The sequence below is a fragment of the Larus michahellis genome, chromosome 1 (assembly GCF_964199755.1).
Source record: "Larus michahellis chromosome 1, bLarMic1.1, whole genome shotgun sequence".
Taxonomy (NCBI): domain Eukaryota; kingdom Metazoa; phylum Chordata; class Aves; order Charadriiformes; family Laridae; genus Larus; species Larus michahellis.
In genome coordinates this window covers 21563310-21580876 of record NC_133896.1, presented here as the reverse complement: position 1 = coordinate 21580876, position 17567 = coordinate 21563310, and positions in this window count along the sequence as shown.

Sequence of the window (17567 nt, the reverse complement as noted above, 5' to 3'; positions counted from 1 at the left end):
GTATAGACATAAAGCAAATACATACCAAAAAGAGGAACCCCACCGTCCACTGAGCAGATAATGTAGATGCACCCACTACATCCATCTCCTGCAACAGGCACTGTTTGTCCTGCACATACAGAGAGACTACAGCCCAGTGTTGGATGGAGATGCTGTCAGAAGGTATATTCACTGTACTGCGGGCATGGCCTAAAGACGTTATATGTGGTGGGAGCTGAGTGTTACAGAAAAAAAAAACAAAACTGTTTTGGGCTTTCTAGAGCCCAAACCTCAACTCATTTGTGGTGTTAAGAGGTCAGAAAAAAAGCTGTTGGGTTGGTCTAGATATAGCTGCAGATTAAGGGGTGCCTTAATGCAGGCGTTTGGACTTGCTGACATCTTGAGATTCAGTGCTAGATCTAGTATCAATTCTCTGAAAGCCTCAACTGCAGTATGAACACATTCTGTCAGTCTGTACATCCCCTGGGGAAATTTAGACATCAAACTGTTCCTGCTGTCGTCCTTCACAGAAATTTCTCTCACACAGTCCTGTTTGAGTCTTGGTGTAATAGGATGCTCATTATAATCCATTCTCCTTCCCTCCTGGCTGACCAATGTTCAATCATACCAGAGCTATTCTTCCTGTGTTTTCTGTACCAGTTTTATCTCATCATTTTATAAATTAAACTTTTTTTCTAACCAATGTGAAATGTTCTTCTTTTTTTTTTCCCCACACGACACAAAAGTCTTTCTTGACATTTTTCTGCTCTCAGGAAGCTCCAAGGTATTCTCAGCACTTTTGCAGGGTGATGCAATTTGAAGCCTGCAGAAAACAAACTGCCAATGGGCTCACACCATAACTGCATCTTTTGGTTGTCAGAAACAAAGATCATCCCAGCCATCATGCATTTCACTACAATATGTAACAAATTTCATCTTGTTAATATTTGCACTGTATCTGGGTGCAAAGGAATCATTAAGTGCCTAATTAACTAATATGGTGAAAGTCAGCACAGCCTAATTGGGACTTCTCAGGTTCACTGCTGTTTTTTTCTGGGGTTTTTTTTGTTGTTATTGGTTTTTTTTTTCTGGTCTTTTTTTCCACGTCATTGGGATTACCTGTTGAATGTAGTAGTATGTTCTGTGAATAATGGTGGCACAATCAGGCCGTTGTGGATGGAATATTTATGTCAGAGACCTCTGATGATGCCAAATGTCACATAGATTTGTCTTTTAATCTGCTACAACACCAATGATGTCAAAAGGACCACACCTGCACAAGCGTAAAAAAAGACCTACATCCTGAATTCTTATGGCTGAAGTAAATTACATTTTTATGGTTTTAATCTTGGTAAGAGAAGGATCACAAGGGACAAAATTTTCGGTGTACATTGAACAACAAAATTAAGGTCTAATGAAGAGCAATTAAGCCATTTCATAGTATCAAGTAGATCTTTTTCTTTAACTCCGTATTTGGCAATGTTAGCTCACAGAAGTAACAGGTACCAAGAATGTAAAGGGAAGCATAAGCTCCCATATGATTAAAAAGTTTAAGATCTCATGTTTATTCTTTATGTATCAAAGCTAACTCCACTTAGAAAGGGGCTTTTACAACAAAACACAACCATAAGTCAATTTCTGGGTACACAAGTAAAGCAGGGAGAGAAAAAATGTGCTGCAGAAAATAATTTTTGCAGAGATCGGTTTTATTGATCTTGATAGTGAACCTAACTAATGAAAAAGTAAATAAAAATTAAAATACTGTTGCTGTATGAACTATAATATTACTAGCATACTACGAGCTTTTTTTTAATTGAAAAATCCACACTTCAGGCGACTACAAACATGCTTTGCTCAGAGCAATTGTTCACTCATCTGGAACTCCCGTCTTTTTCCTACCTTTCTTTAGTGCATCACACATCATCATGGAAAATCCCTCTTACTGATTATTCTCATTGCTCCTTTAACAAGAGCAACTTCTATTGGAAATCTGACACTTGGAGCAGTAGAGACAGGCAATTAAAGAATGAGAGTAATTACAGGAGGAGAAAAGGTTATTGCACATACTACTAAACGTAAAGTAGTTAGATTATTAAAAGACTTCCTTGCAACAATGCAGAGGCTAATGCATTTTGAAAATAGCCACCCAAATACTTCTCACTCTCTGACCCAGTTTAATTATCCTGAAAATGAGCACAGAATAAAGAATTTTGATACTCCGTTGTGAGAAGCATTCATGAAAACCTATATTCTCTCTTCCAATTGAAGTTCCATTTCCTGCCAGATGAACCATGAAGTGGTAACAGCTTGGGGCAACATTTTTGATATGAGAGCTCTCCTAGAAACAAGGCTTTGAGAGAGTGAGAACGAGAGAGACCAAAAGAGAGGAGTATACAATGAGAATTGATATAATAAAGAACATATTTTGTTAGAAGATTTAAAAAATTATTTAAAAGGAGTTAATATATTACACAAATAAAGCTGATTGATTGCATTTGCAGTGCAGTTAAGCAATTTGAAGAGTGCCAGATCAGTATTCTCATTCTATAATGGCCATGATAACTCATCATATTTGCTTTCCTACTTGTAATCATATTTTATTTTCTTTACCAGAATTCTACAAGTAATTGCTGGTGGCATATAGACTAAGTCACAGATGTTAGAACAAAAGATAAAACAAGTACACTGAATATACATTTCACATTTACACCCAACAAAGGTTGTCAGCTGTTCCTTCCTTGCAGCTGCTTAAAGGTCTTACTGTCCTCTCCCACTGGAACGACTATCTGTTGAGAGACTGCAATGCAACAATGCTGTTGTTAATTATTTCATTCTGTTTAATTGTAGTTAACATCAAGCATAACAACCAGAAAATATGTGATATTAACTGTATGGAGTATTTTTCCCCAGTGCAATTTTCATGAGGCTGGCAAAAGACTTCTACATTGAAAAACTAGTCTAACAAATGTCTATTTGTCACATCAATCCATCAGAATCTACAGGAGGATGACGTTAGTTCATCCAAGTGGTGGATAGGAGTCTTTCCTTCCCATCTGTACCAAAACAATGGAGCAAAGAGGCAGTTTCTAATGCTGTTTTTATGTTTTGAAATTTCACTAAGCAAACATATTTAAACATAAATTATTTTATTGATAGTCAGGAAACAATCCAGAGTAGATGTTCCCAGGATATCCCCAGATAGTCATTAGTGATCAAAACGTGGTCTTTTACTTAATGGGCACCGAGTTCAACAGAAACACTTCAGTGCATCTCTCTGCCACTTTCTACAGCAGTTGTCCCTCCCAGCAGAGCTCCCACTGACTGTACCCGAGCCAGGATCTCTGTCCCAGTGGATCAGATGTGGAGAAAGCGCAGTGCAGATATGTTCAAGCACCATGACAGAGTTGTCTCTAGACCTACACGTCAGGTCCATACCGTTGCTGTTTTGGCCTGGCCGAAATTATCCTTGAAACAGCATTAGCCAGCAGCTAACTATCCCTGGCAAATGCAATACTGATGTGATGTGCGGTGATGAGTGTGGCTGTGTTAGTAACTTCACCATCCCATTCGCAGTATGTCTATACACATTGGCTCAAGCAGGACTCACTACAGATGAGTTCAGATTTCCACAATTCAGAGGTAGCTCTGGAGTTCCCAGCAGTGCATCATCATGCTAGGCACATCTGCTTGCCTTATCTAGTAACAATTTTCCTCTGGGTTTTGTAATTAGCAAAGCACCTTCTGGAAAAAGACATATATTCAGTGGTGAATCTTGCTTCACTTTTTGTATTTGGGGATGAAGTGAAAACCAGAATTGTATCTTCAGTTGTGGCACTGCAGACTTCCATTTAAGTTAAGTGAACAGGAGATTTAACTATGACAGGACCTCAGGGCTGGACCCATAAATTATATAACAAACAATTTAGAAATCAATCTTAGTTTACCACGGAAAACTGTCACTTTAAAATCAACAGTCTCAAGTGAAGGATAGCCTATTAAATCCAAAGTTTATATTAAACTTTCATAATAAAATACTAGACAGCGAGGCAGCAAAGAACATTGACTTACAGTTTAATGGCAGCATCATTATCAGAATACTGAACTAAACCCCCTTATATAATAGTCAATAATTTAACTGAGAATAGACCAGCAGCAGAAAGGAGATGGCCTGATTATGCGAGATCCCAGATTGCTTCTACTGTGACAGAGAGCCTGTAAATAAGTTTGCAGAGCCCTAAACTAGGAAATTCAAGGTTTCCCTGATCCTTGATACAAACTTTAATAGTAACAATTTCCCAAGCTTTTTCTCAGTCACTCAGTGACTCCTGCCGCAATATGAAGTGAATACTGATTGATGAGGTTTGCAGGGAAATCATATGTTGTCAGAAGATGGAAAATGCACATCCACACTAGAATGGAATACTGAATAACGGATTTTCATCTGGATACTGATAGTGTGGCACAGATTACATCAATTTTTTTTTTCGTTCGTAGATAGGTGATGAAGAGGACTGGGGAATTTTAGATGCCCAGTCCCTCTTGAGAGAATATTAAATTTGCACAATTAATGCCTCATTCTGAGTTATCAGTTTCTTTGGGGGTTTCCTTTGCTTTTCAGGTTTTTCAAGCCCCACAGAATTTCAGTAATGTCCAGACTAGATGTGTGTATCAATTTGTATGACATTGTAAATTCTTCTCATACAGTATTTTCCAGAATGTATGAGGAGGAAAAATAATTATCCTTTTAGAAAGTCTCTAGAATGATTTTACATTTCGTCAGGCATATTTCACCCATTTTTCCATTGGAATATTCTTCATGCACAGATTTAGAAATTCAGTGTGTTGCTGTTGTTTTTCATTGTTTGACAAATATGTTGTTTGAACATATTTCAATGTTTTGGTATTCAGAAATTATTTTCAGCTCACATGTTTGTCAACTACTGTATGTGCGACATGTTAAACCCATTAATAAGACACATTTGATATGAATGAGAAATTCTGGTTTAAGACATAAATATGTGCTTAATAGTTAGGTAACTTTGAGTTAATGTGGTATATTTAAATATAAATATTTGGCAGACAATCTGTGGCCTAACTACCTGGCCAAAATACATAGTCTATCTAAAATATTTTGTTCTTGAAAATATGGGGTGAGTTAACCTTTGCCAGCTGCCAGTCACCAACCCAACTCCTCCATAAAACAGGAGGAGAAAATAGGATGAAAAAGCTTGTGGGTTGGGATGAAGGCAGGAAGACCGCTCATCAACTACTGTGACGGACAAAACAGACTAGACTTGGGGAAAGCAAATTTAATTTATTGCCAATTAATAATGGAGTTGGATAGTGAGAAAACAAAGGCTAAACTTAAACCACCTTCCTCCCCCATCCCCCTTTTTCCCAAGATCAACTTTGCTTCTTCATTCCCAACTCCTCTACCTCCTCCCCCTCAAGTAGTGCAGGGCGGGTGGGTAATGGGGGTTTGTGGTTGTCGTGGTTTAACCCCAGCCAGCATCTAGGACCACGCAGATGTTTGCTCACCCTCCCTTTCCCCCAGAGGGGTAGGGAGAAGAGGGAAAAAAGGAGAGGAAAGGTAAAAAAAAAAAACATCCTGGGTTTTTACATATATATGTGTGTGTGTGTGTGTGTGTGTGTGTGTATTTTTATCTATATATAAAGACAGTTTAATGGAACAATAATGGAAAAGGAAAATAGCAATAATAATGATAATAATAATAATGGCAAAAGACTATACAAGACACAAGTGACTCTCACTGCCCAGTGAATTGGTTGCCCAGCCTGACTTGTCCCAGGATCATGGATTCCAGCCCCCTGGCCAACTCCCATTTATATACCCAGCACAACATTTGTGGTACTGAATATTCCATTGGCCGTTCTGTTGTTCTGTCTATGCTCCTTCTTGGCTTCTATGGGAAGCTGAAAAATGTCCTTGATTAGTATAAACATCACTAAGCAACAACTTAAACATTATCAACATTGCTTTCATACCAAACCTGGAACACAGCAACCACTAGAAAGAAAATCAACTCTGTCTCAGATGAAAGCAGGACAGTGGTCAATCCATAGCAGCACCTCTTCCGCCTCCTCCTTTTTTGACCTTGGTGCTCTCAGGGCTGTTCCTCACACTTTTCTTTCCTTACTTCTCTCTGCTGTGTAGAGGCTGGAACTGACTGTGCCCAGAATGGGGCGGCCCTGGCCTCTTCTCATACAGGCTATGCCTGCAGCTCCCTGCTACCAAAACTTTGTCATGGATATACAATGAAAAATAATATTCACCTTCAGGATGAACTCACTCAATGAAATCTGAGGATTTGGAGAACAGTCTGTAGAGTGCCCGGAGTGCTGGTCTTCCTCAGCAGCACAGAAAGGATTGCTAAAAGGTGCTAGGAAAAACTAACACTATGTGAGGTTAAGATGTTGTTATATGTCCCCCATAAAGTCAACAGGATAAAATACTCTGGAAAACAACTGATGCAACCTAGATCTTCATGGCTTCATGGCACAATAATGAACTCTGCCACGTTTTTAACCTTATAAAGGGTAACAGTCACACACCACTAACAGAGGAAGGGAAAGAAAAAATTAAGCGATCAAAAGCTTTCAGGTCATTTGTCAAAAAGGAGAGTAATAACTTGTCTCTTTATCGACTCCCCTAAACATACACAGAGAAAAGAGCAGGTTTGGATATGATTCATAGCTTTTTTCTGGGTTGGTTTGTTTTTCTGACTACTAAGCTCCTCCTAAAACATATTTTTTGTTAGACTACTTGAATTCTAGGAAGTTTCATTTTCTCTCACAGGTTAGACACAACAACATGGTTGTCTAGACTGCAAAAGAGACCACAAATTACGTAAACGAACACTAGCTGAAACTGTCCCATACCTGCATGTGGCCAATGCCGGGCTGGGAGTAGAGTGGCCATCCCACTGTCCAGGCACCTGGACCAAGATCCTTCTGTGTGCCTGGGAAGGTACTCAAAGCTAATGTAGACCACCCTTGAAGGATCCCCAAGGCTGAGGTGGCAAATGATAAGCAAATGAAGTCAAATATGTGCCATGTCTTGTCTGTCTCTTTCCTGTCTACAAATAAAGTAGAAGTAGACTGGGGTCTGGACTAAGGGACAAAGTAAGACCAAACTTTCTTCCCCTGAGATTAGATTTGTATTCAGCCAGCTGAACCCCAAAATTTAAAGCATAGGTGCAGCCAGAAAACTATTTGGAGACTGGTTTGGATACTCTAGTGCAGGGCACAGACTGAAGAGATGTCTCCTGCAAAACATGTTGTGTGCAGGTCTGAGAAACACCTGGCTGATGCTTGATGACCGTGAACAAGAACTCACTTCAGAGGATCAAGGCAACTGTGAGACTGATGTTTTAGATGTATGACTGCTTCTTTTTTTTTTTTTTTTTCACCAGCTGATCAGATAAGAGTAATTCCAGTGAGGAAGGAGCTGTCATTAAGTCAAGAAAAAGATGGAACCATTGTGTGACATTGGGAAGGACTCAGCAATCTGAAAAGGCTTGAACAGTCTTAACTTCTCCCTTTCCAAGCCACTTGAGGTAGATATTCCTGAGGCAACATTGCCAGATAGAAAAAGAAAAAAAATATTGTAATAATCTCAGCTACATTATGTACATTAGAACCTGGTCTCTAGACTGAGAATCTGAGGAACATAGTCTGCTACTGCAATGCTGGTTACGCTGGTACATAACAGAAGGAGCATCAGTACAGGCACAGGACAACTTGCCTCTGCTGTGTCCTTAAGCCAGGGTAGATTTCAGGAGAAGTCCAAACACATTCATTGTTTGCCAAATTTAGTCGTACAAATTTGGTGTTTCTGCTACTGGTAGAACAAAATAAACTCTGTTAGCTGTAATATATGTTTTGAAACGTTGCTTTGTTAACTTCAAGTGAATTGCTGCTAATCATGAAACCGATTATTCTAGTCTGGAAACCCATACCCATGAATAATATCAATAAAAAACAAAAGAAGAAAATAATTTCCACCAAAAAAAATCATGTTAAGAAAATTAAAACAATGTGATGGAAACAAATCAAACCTTTTTAACATGCAACTATTTTTCTCGCTTTACTCTCTGTTGTACACCTGCTCCAAATTATTTTGCATTAAGCTGCTCTGTTTGCATTTGTTTCTCACACAGTTTTTCCTTACTCCCCACTGCTGTCCCACGCTTTGCCCTTTCCCAGAGGTGCCACCATCTTGGCTGTGGGGCCCATGAGGTGGGTGACTTGGAGCCGGCTGGAACCGGCTGGAACCAGCTGGAACCAGCTGTGTCCGGCACGGGGCAGCCCCAGCCTCTCTCCACAGAGGCCGCCCCGCAGCCCCCGATGCTGGCACCTGGGCACCGACACCCAGCACAATGACCAGGGACACCAAAGAGCCAGAAGGCAGGTCCTGACTGGCTGGTGGCTTCCCGGTGGTTTCTGCAGTCACGAGGGAAAGCTCGCTTGTGGAGCCTGGGCAGTGTCACTCGCGTCATGATGTATTTCTGAACATGCTGGCCCAGCACCAGACTGCCATACTGCAACTAGGGCTCACAGTTATTATAGTCTTCACACCAAAGCAGGATGCCTCTGTTTTACTGCTTTATCTTTGGGTGGGATGTCACACATATTTGGTGGGATGTTACATTTTATCCCACCAGTGTTTTGGGTTTTTTTTTCTGCCGGAAGGTGGTAGTACTGGTGAGCAGCTCACAACAGCTCCAAACATGTGAAAGCACCTTTTCTGATGACGATACATTAATGAGATGATTTAATATGACAGAACGGGGACAACTTATGTGACTGTTAAAAGACTGATTATATCTGCTTCAGACTGCTCCTACTGAAAAATTGGAAGATGAGATTTTAGATAAGCCCATATATAAAAAAATCATTTGCTTGTCTATTCTAACAGAAAGTGAGCATGAGGGATCAATTACTCTTGGTAACACATAAATGTGTTAGTCTTTGAAGAATATGCATCACCCCCCTCCCTTTTCCCTCGTTACAATTAATTGTTTAATTTCTTAGAATTTATTTATGTAACTATCAAGTCACGCTCTTTCCCAGTAGAGATAAGTGTCAAAAAAGAATGAAGACTTGAAGATGGTTTAACAGGTGAACACTTTCTTTCCTTCTTAATGCTCAGTTATTGCAGAAAATAGCCAAAACAAGTCTTGTTTAACACAAAGCACAACAGCCTTCAATAAATAAACTAGATAAAATAATACAACACTCCAAACATGAGTAGGTAATGTTTGCTTTGAAATGCCAGGATCCTCTTCTTTAAAACTCAGGAAAAAACTTATCTTGGATCCTCAGTTTTCTTACCTCCCTGACCCTCATAATCTTTATCTTGTTGGGCCTCCATTTGGGAAAGCATTTAAACACTTCTTTTGCACTTAATTTTTGGATCATTTTTAACCCATAAAAGACAACAGATCTAAAGCTACAAGGAGAGAGAGTACCTAGGTATTCTCTGGAGTACCTGATCAGCAACATTCATAAGAGAAAAGGGGAAAAGTAAAGAGAACTTGGACTTTCTGATCATTAAGTCTAGACACCATCAGTTTCAGATACCAATGGATGACAATCCCTGTCACATGTATGTCAATCTCCATTTTACAAGCAGCAAGACTATGTAACTCAATGGCTTCAGCTGAGGACTGACATGGGAATTCTCTGTTCTCCAACACCTAAGAATGTTTCCTGAATTTCCACTACTACAAAAGAGAGCAGGAGAAAGTGCTTAGGAATTATTTTGTAAAGAATGGTAAATACACAAAGAAGATATTTTAGCTACTCTCTAGATGATAGCTGAACTACAAAACCAAGCCTATTAAATACATAAATTAGAAAGACAATTTCCTTGCCAACTTCTTTCTCCTCTGACCATCATTTTCTGCCTCATTTATTATAATCGTTTTATAAATGACAGAGAATAATGAGAAATCTTCAGAAATCTCAGAGACAAAAATTTATTCACCTGTCCCCAAAAAGAATATTATTCTCTTTGTCCCTCCCTACTTCATACTACCCTTTTCCAGGAAGACATCCATCTTTTTCACTCAGCCAAAGAGAGCAACTTGTCTATTAGGAGGAAGGGATAATACTCTTGGATATATTTATCACAGAGCTCATGACTGGGTATTTAGTAAAGTTACAAAAACATCAATAGTGAAAAATGTCAGGGGAAAAAAAAAAAAGCATCATGTGGGAAAAGCACAATTACAGAGTTCAAAATCAGTGGGGAAATATGCATCACACCACGTATCATGAAAATATTTATCCCAAAGTAATCATAGAAAAGCTTTGTGGGATGCGAAGTTCTTCTTGCTTATTCTAGACAACTGTAATGCTTTCTGGCTTTCTGTCCTCTTCACAGATGTGTGTGAAAGGAAATGTAGATTTGCCCTAAACTCAGACTATTTGGATAGACCTGTATTGCTCGGAAAGCTCAGTCACCAAACCAAGCATACTTGCTGAGCACTGTACCTTGCATCCCCAGGCTTGCTGTCAGAGACCCTGCAGGCTGCCTGCTGGCAGTCTCCTACGGTGTGACTCATGGAATGCTAACTGCTCTCCACATCCTACCAGTTTGGCTTTTAGGGTAGCCTTGGGGTCACTGTCGGCAAGCAATTTGTACATTCCCTAGGCAAGCTATGAAACCTGTTTTGAGGAACCAGACAAAAGAACGTTGAAACACAATTGACTACTACAAGTCATAACTAATAAGAGCACAGAGACCTGGGTAAAACTTCAGTTTCAGACCATTTCAGAACAGTTGTTTCTCCAAGGCTAAGTGTTCAGGAGGAAGCTGTCATCAAACACATAGTTCATCACTAAGGAAAAAGGGAGGCTCTCCTCCCATTCCTCCCACTCTGCAAGCTTCTGCTGCTTACACTGAGCTCATCTGATCACACTATAAACCAGTTAAACTACAGCTGAGTAACAGGCAGAGCAGGGACATGAACTGTCTCATGTGCAACCATGTGAGAGTCCGAGCTGGCATGAAGGAAGGACGGACCACACATGTGGCTGGAAGCAGAGGCAGTAGAAAGGAAGCACAGTGGAGAATGAGGGCAGAGGAAAAGGAGGGAGAATATGGGAGGAGAGTGTCTGCTAACTGTTTGAATAGTTCAGCTGTCCCATGAAAACATGCCTATAAGGTGATTCCTATAGTATGCTTCACTGCATCTTGGGTACGTTAATTCCAGACCTATGGTAGTTTTAGACCACAGGTATGTTTTACAGACCAGACATTTATAAATATTTGGCAACATTTCCTTTATTCTTTTTTTTTTTTTGAAATGAAACCTAAAAGGTGAACAGAATTACTTTTTTCATTGTTTCACAATTTTCTTCCATGCCTGATGAATTTTGTTGCAGCACCCAGTGTCAAAGAGCCATATGCCATATAAATTTAATCTGGTGTTTGCTTGCTTGATAGCATCCTGCTACTTCTTCCCTCAGCTACCAGAAAATTTGACTTGAGACATCAGCAGAGGCCAGGGCCATAGCTTTCTACCCTCTTGAAATGTAGTGTCTTCAAATCTGCCTTACCTATGATCCTGATGTCTGCAAAGAACCCAGAGAAATAAATCTTTGGGCTGGCAAAAAGAACACAAATTGAATATTCCCCATTTTGCTTCTCCATCACTCAGATCTGCATTGCTTGTTTTTCTTCATTTTCCTCCTGATCTCTCCCCTTTTTAATGTTTATTTAGATTCCACATGCGGAACACTGGCATAGAAGAATACTTGCTTGGTTCCCAGCATTTTCTTCAAACTATCTTCAACCTACATTAATACAGATGTAAACTTGATTTTTCCCTGTTGGACCATTGGGAATTTGGATGGCTGATTTTGTTGTTTGTAGGAGATGCAATCCTTTCTCTATACAGAAAAGCTAATGAAAACATTAAATATTCATATTGCATCCCTAATTGTATAATAAAGTGAAACATGTGCAGTTATAGTTCAAAACCTCCAGTCTAATTAGCAGTATCCTAATAAATGCTTAAGTGAAACATAGAATGTTTAGTGCTACTCAGCTAAATCTCTGTTTCCTCATCCAATTGTATTCATAATGACACTAAGAAGATAATGTTAAAAAAATACAAAACATATGTGCAAATATATAGTCTTACTGTAAATATTTAAATATCAACTAAGGGGTACCTTCAGGGTTTGGTAACCAAAGATTGGCTTGTTCCATTGCTATTTCTACTATGCATTCTTTGTTGGTAGTGTTTATTTGTGGCTTTTTTTTTTTTTCTTTTAAGTGCTACTGTTTAATTTATCATCAGCCAGTATTATTTTCTGTATATGGAAACATGGTAAAGAATAAAGTTGGAAAAGTCTATTTCAGCTTTTAATCTGCTCTGTAGCCCCAGAAAAATAGTCCCAAATTTATCATGTGAGTCTAATCAAACAGTCTTTGAACAAAGAGATCACAAACATCATGCAGTCTTTTCCTTTTCTTTTTCAAAAATCTCTGCTGAAACATCGGTATCCGGTTTCCGGTAAATACTTCTGTAAGAGATAGGAAGGCAAGGAATAAAGTGACTTTCTGTTAGCAACAGCTTCCATGGAAGACCCAGCGGTGTAAAACTAAAAACACGCTTATCCATTTTCTCAAAGGTTAGGCATGATTTCAGATTAAGAAAAATATCTTGTAGCAACAATGCAAAGAGACTTCTATCTTTTGAATATGACAGATAGAAAGATGGAGGAATGCGTTTGAATAACCAAACCACCTCCAAACTAAATAAACAGAATAGATACACTTTTTTGTTTGTTTTTGTTTCTTTGTTTGTTTTTACCCGTTGGTTAATTTAGCCACTATTGCAGCAAAGATTCTATAAAAATTTGCCCTTTGGTCAGGGATTTCTACAAGTGCCTATTACAGGGGTTCTTCTCTCTTTCTCAAAAGTTGCTGATATCAGCCCCTGAGACATGATTACAAACAAAATGGATTTGATGTAACAGACAATGATATTTCTTTTCATTGTACAGGTTCAGTGTAAATGCTTCATAAATAATCAAGCTAATTGCCTCCATAGCTTATCATTAAAAACAACAATAATACTGATATTATGATGTCATAGAGGTAGGATTTTATTTTCTGTCATTCTGGGGCACTTTTTTGGTTCATTTTGAAGGTTTTACATGTGATTGTAACAAGTCAAACCACTTTGGAACCGTTGACATTTCCCTTCCCTTTCTGCTGTTATACAAACTGCAAGCTTTAATTATGCAATCAGAGTAAGTTGATTGAAATTTAATATTGTCAATTTATTGACATTCCTTTCCAATTTGTTACCCTTTTTCATGCGCTGTGGACAACCGTATCTCAGTGTTGAATTACTTATTTGTAATCAGCGGTTCTTTGACATGGAAACGGTGTACCACTTTATCTAAACGAACAAAGAACAGATTGATGAGGAAGTACATTTACGTAATGAGCATTTAATCTATACCTTTGAGAAATGCTTTAGGATTACTTTATCTAAAAATCACAGTAAGCATGACACTCACAGATTTTTTTTTTTACATTGCTTTAAAGTCTGCGTTAAATTCTGCGTCATTTGCACACGGAATTGAAAACAAAATATTGACTTTTCTCTCTCTAGAATTTCCACAGGTGCTTTCCCTGCTTCCTCTTCATCACACAGAACCTACATGCATATTAGATTTGAAGCTTTAGATACTATAAAAAAACATTGAATTGCACTACAGGATAAAGTACTGAATTCAATACACCCCAAAACCTCTCCAGGACAACTGTTTTACGATAGGTTGTTATCAGAGGTCATATTTCACTGAAGTGTCTTTTCACTTAGTTTCAAAATGAATAAAAATGTTTGGGGATCATTACTCTGTTTAGTCTTAATTTTTTGCACATTTATGCAATGATGATATCCTATAACAAAATAAAAAAGGAGCTACCATACAATAATCAAGTTGGAGCCACTAGGAGAGTTCGACTGAAAGCCAAAGCTAATATTCCTATTACAATTCAAATTCATACCAACTTCAGTGGCAGTTTTACCTTCGAGGTTTAATCAGATTAGAAGGTCATGAATGAGCCATATGATGAAGAGCCCTTGGATGTTTAATTGTTTAAAGGATACCTACTCCATTTGAAGCTAATGTTCATTGCAGATGAACAGGAAGAAGGTTGAGACAGACACTATAAAATTGTGTTTAAAATGTAGCTGGGGATTTACTGTATGCTCCTCTGAGTCCTATGTGCAGACTAGTCTATGGGACTCAGAAGTCAGGAAAACCTCAGTAAGAAGCAGCTACCCTCATCTGTGCCTGCTCTGCACCCAGGTGACAGAAGTCCTGGTCAGGGAAACAAGAAAGGATTCTCTAAAAGAAGCATTAGCAGGATACTTAGAACACTAATTCAGGATGCAGCTGAGCCAAGGCGATGCCTGCCTCAGTCAGGTGCAAAGGGTATTAGGACTAGGAGAGACACGTTCTAGGTAAGTTACCAAACCAGTGGTAAAGGTCTCTCCATGGGGTTCAACTCTTTCTAAACACAGATCTAAAATAAGGCAAATCAATTTCCTGCTCAAAGTGGCTATTTGTCTCTACTGGCTATGAAAGTGGCCTAAGGTGATGACATCGGGTTCAGGTGTAGACACTGTAGACCTCTACACGTGGTATTATAAATCACACAGAAACTCTTAATAAATCTGAATCTTCCTGATGGAAAAAAAAAGAATATTGAACAGTTGCTGTGCAATTTAAGTCAGTCAGGGCTGTTCCTTATGTTCTTCATTTCTTCATGACTGTGAGGAGCAGTCACTCCACATCTGGTAGTGGAGCTATCTTGATCTCACAAGGAATATCTCACTTCATGGATCCAAAAGTCACATCTGCCTACGATATCTTTCAGCTAACTGAATCTTTCTATCACCTACTATCATGACTGTGCCTCTCTTTTTCATCATTTCCAACTGATAGGACAGAAAATAATCATAAAAATATTACTGATAGCCATTGTTAACTGTAATCTCAATGCTACTTTGCTAGTCCTAAAATTCACCTGTTTTTTAAGCTGCTCCCAGCTTTATGTCATCAATAGCATACTCTTACTTTTGAGCTGAAGAACTGACAGCTGCAATTACACGGCACTTTTCATCTATGTGCATGCAGGCACGTATGCCCCAAACCTATTATCAAACCATATTTTTTTGGGAAAAAAACCTTTCTAGAAACTAATTCCTTCAGAAGGCTGTCTCCTTTTCATTATTCACTGTAGGAAAAAGTACGCTTTTCTCATCAATCTAACTGTCTTTTCTTTATCCAGGCAGATTCAGTCAGATTGCAACTCACACAGTTTCAGTTAACAGGTACATACTCGTTTCTTGACTTCATGGTGCTTAGAATAAGTTTTGCAATTAGTTTAGCAGTGCCTAAAGAAGCACTTAAGGAGAAAATAAGCACTCGCAGTTCTTCTACCTAGTAATGTTCTACTTTACACTATAAATTTTACAGCAAAATGAAGCACATACATTTCAAAAGATAATTATAGTATCTATGTTGATCCTACATAAATCTATTTTTTAATGCAAGAAATAGTAAAATATAGTAATACCGCGTATTTTCACATGACACTTGTCCAACTGCTAATGGAGCATAAACTTTATTTTAAAGATAAATTTCTAAATAATGGATAAACATCTAATATCATGTGTTAATAAATGACTATTTTGAAGAGTTGGCTACAGAATTTGACAGGTGACTTTATCATTTGTAGCCATAGACAGCAAGTGAATATAAGACATTTTACTGAGGTGTTCATAACCATTTATGGCACATACCATATACACCTGTAACACACTTGAAACATTTATTAATAATTAATGAACCCTAAATAAATTATGTATAAATTTACCTTTAGTGTAACATACAACCCTGAGGCTGATGGTAACCATGAAGATTCAAGTATGAATCCTGCAACAGATTTACCTGTTAATCCAAATTTCCTATTAAGAAAATTACTATTTTAATTGCAAGTTAGGTAAAACAATTGTAAGCCTTTTTTTTTATTTCAACAATGTCTCCGTCAGGATTTGAAGATAATGATGTTACTCTCATTTGCAGCCAGCTGCTTCCCTGAGATTGCTGTTGTAGAAAATTTGCTTCTTTATGCAGGTGAACATTTATAAGCAACAATACCAGTCTGTAGATGCCATACTGAGCTTAAATAATTCTGAACATCAATGTTTAGGAATCACAGCTGCATATTTTTATCATTTATCCAGTAAAAGAATAGTGACACAGATTGTTAGGACTGAAGATGCTTCATTAAAAGAGAGTGTTCAAGGTTCTTTATCAATGTTTTATGTTTCATGTTAAAAACTAAATCATGGGTACATTAAATAGTTTATTTCCTCCCTTCAGTGACCTGTATGACCTGTCTTGAGGAGCTGATTGTTCTGCAGGCTCAGTTTCCAATGCTTGACTTTACAGGTCCACCTGCCACCCCACACTTCATTAATTTTAAGAAATGAGACACCTTGGTGGTACCTACTTGCTTCATATTAAACCAAGGTTCAGGATCTCACCACTTTTCCAACAAAGGCCAATTTGAACTCATTTTTCCTGATATTCTTGTGTACCTAAATTACAAAAGGTTTCTCAGATTGTCCCTATGCACAGTCCTATACCAAGAAAGAATAATGGTATTCATCCAGAATCACCCTCAAGGCTTTTACCATGGTGATGGAAACCAGCTGTTCGACTCCTGAAGTCTCTGGAGGCAAGCATACTTATTTATTTAAAAGGTATCTTGATTGCAGAAGAGTCAGAAAGGCTGTTATAGCTGATCAAATAAAGCGAAAATGATTTGTTGAATAATTTATTTGACAAATATGGGCAAAATCTGGCAAATACATTGTTCATCAAATAGTGCTTGCATAACTGAATTGAAAAAAACAACCCTTAACAGTCATATGCCAACATATATAAAAACCTGTTTCTGGGTCAGATTGAAAAGGACTTAAGGAATTTCCTTGAAGGGACCAAGGGACAGGTTCACATAATTTAGCCATTTAAGTTTATCAGTACTATCCTCAAATTCTCTCTCAAAACCTCTAGACAGTGAAAGTCCATAAATATCCTACCTCTCATCAGTATATTCCCTAAGCAACTAACCTCCTTCTTCCACATTTGTCCAGAACTAACTCACTTCTATCAAATCTAAACACCTTGGTATATATTTCACATCTAGGATCCACTGACAAGGTTTTCCATGCTTATTCATGTCGAGGAGCCTGGTCTTAGGTCATACTTAATGAATTCCTGTAGGGACAGAGTGCAAATATCTTGAGGGCCTCCACTTTTATTCAAAACTCAAGGGAATGAAAGGTGACCCCTTTTATACAATAGTTTAAGGATACAGGAGAGAGAACTTCATTCTTTCTGGGGGGTTAAAGCACTTATATTCTAATTCCCAGGAAAAGGTCTTTAACCACTCTTGACTTTGCTAGATTGGCAATGAAAGAATGACCGTAAATCTGCAAAATCATTAAAATCACGTTTTAGCC